Raw genomic sequence first — 2,644 nt, 5'->3', positions numbered from 1 at the left:
ATGATTGTCTTTGATAGGAGCTTCTACCAGCCGATCTACTATAATTTGACCATTTATAGCTTTACAGTCCACATATTCAATGTCGAATTTACTAATTATCATCACTCATTTTTCCAATCTTCCTGTTAATGTTCCTCTACTTAAAAGGTATTTGAGTGGGTCAATGTTAGCGATTAGTTGTACCTTATGAATAAGCATATAGTGTCTAAGATTTTGGGATGCAAAGACCACTTCCAAGCACACTCTTTAAATAGTAGTGTAATTCAACTCATATCCCACCAATTCCTACTAATGTAGTAAATAGCCTATTCTCTCCCTTGGCCATCATATTGCACCAACAATTCTCTTAGGGATGAATTAGTTGTCAAAAAATATAACAAAAAAGGATTTCTTAGTGTTGGTGACACTAGGATTGGTGGTGATAGAAGATAATGTTTTAAAGCTTATAAAGATTCTTGACATTTTTCAATCCATTTAAAAGTCCTTTCCTCAAAAGATGTTGAAATGGTTGACACTTATCGACTATTTATGTTATGAACCTCTTGATAGATTGTAACTTCCCCTGTAGGCTCCTCATTTGTTTTCATATTTGAAGGAGGGGGCACCTTCATAATAGATTTGACTTTAGATGGATCGACTTTAATACCTTTTTTTGACACTATGAACCCTAAGAGATTTCTAGCCATGAATTTGAACACACATTTTTGGAGATTTAACTTGACCTTGTATTGTTTGAGCTTATCAAAGATCTTAACAAGGACTTCAAGGTGGCCCTCTCTATTTTTGGACTTATCTAGCAAGTCATCTACATAATCTTCCATGATATCATGTGTCATGTCATGGAAAAGTGTTGTCATGGCTCTTTGATATGCTACCCTTGCATTTTTCAACCCAAACAACATCACATTCCAACAATATGTCCCCCATGGACAGGGGAATGTAGTCTTATGTTAATCTTTTGGTGTGATTATGATCTAATTATACCCAAAGAAACCATCCATTAAGGACAACATCTCATGTATAGCTATGAGATCTACTATCATATTTATATTTAGGAGGGGAAAACATCTTTCGCGGAGGCCTTGTTCAAATCCTTGAAGTTTGTGCAAATCTTGATTCCTCTGGTGGGCTTTGTTATTGGTACTACATTGGAGATTCACTTTGCATAGTTTATTGGTCTGATGAAACCCAATATACTAAATTTTGTAATTCAACTTTGACTACTAAAGCTATTTGGGGATGCATTTTTTTGAGCTTCTGCTTATAAGGTTTTGCCCCTAGAAAAAATAACAAATGATGTAGAACAAGCTTTAGATTTAACCCTGGCATGTCAACATATGAGAAGACAAAGTTTATTGTCCTTTTCTTGGAAAACTAAATAAATTTCTCTTTCTCTTCTGGTTTCAAGGATTCCACTAGGTGAATTTTATGCACAATCTCACCATCACCGATGCTGACTTCTTCTATCTTTTCTACTAGTAATGCTAATCTTTCTTGATCAATTGGCAAATCATGTATTCTACCTTTGTTCTTACATTCATTATCATCTGAATTTTTCTGACTAGAAGATGAACTTACCTCCTCAATTTTTTTTTTTATCCAAATGAGTTGTAGATCCCCCTTTGTGATCTCCATATGGTAATCCCTCATGGATTGCTTCATCATTCTCAAACCAATCTAGATGTGGTTTCTCTTATTGCCCCTAATCTATAATATGTGGAAACATAAGAGAGAGGTGTCTACTTTCATCAACATAGGAAACAGTCATTATAGTCATATGTGAGTATTACTATTATTTGTCCATGAATTTGGGTCAATGTAATTGTCTTCATAAGGGATGTCCCCTTCTTGTGTACTTATGTTACCGGTGATATCATGATTAGGGGAATCTGCTTCCTCTTCTATGTATGTTTCCACGTCTGATACTTCTTCATTTGTTTCCTTGATAGGTGATGATGAAGGTCTTCTTGTTACTTTAGCTAGATTCATGAGGTTGTGACTGATTGATCCTGGTTCAATTTGGGTAGTGACAAAGTTTCAGTGTCTTGAATGAAATTCTTTTTCTAGGTCCAAATTTAAGCAATCCGATTCAATTAACTTGGTAGGGATTACATAAACAGTCAATGCCACTTCTACCTGATGTGTCAATTTCAGGTCTCTTGTGATACTCTGATCAATTTGTTTAGTATGGGGTGTTTGAGTGTCTGTAACTTCATGGGAGATGGATCATCATTCTAGATCTTGGGTTATTTGTCTAAGATGAGGTATGGTAGCAATAGTATCTTTTGATGTCTCTATTCCATTATTTTGACTGGAGGATCCATGTTATACTTCACTGTATCCTAGGCCCCGATTCTTTATATTGTTTGTAGGTAATATCGATTCCATGACCCCTTGATGTTGTGCCCCCAAGCCTATAGTACCATTGTAACCATGTTTTTGTAGCACTGTAAAACCTTTTCTATATTGATCCACATGAAGTTGAACTAATTTGTTTTCTTCTTCATCTTTATATAGCCAACAAACATCTTCTTCCAAGGATTCTTCATTTAGCTCTCCCCATTTGATAAAAGAGGAAGAGGGTGAATAGTGGACCACTTCTTTGCCTTTGTTTTGATTAAGAGGATTTTATGATAGTCTCCCA

The sequence above is a fragment of the Cryptomeria japonica genome, chromosome 3, assembly GCF_030272615.1.
Source record: "Cryptomeria japonica chromosome 3, Sugi_1.0, whole genome shotgun sequence".
Taxonomy (NCBI): domain Eukaryota; kingdom Viridiplantae; phylum Streptophyta; class Pinopsida; order Cupressales; family Cupressaceae; genus Cryptomeria; species Cryptomeria japonica.
The sequence above is the reverse complement of the archived record's forward strand: the minus strand, read 5'-3'. Positions refer to the sequence as shown.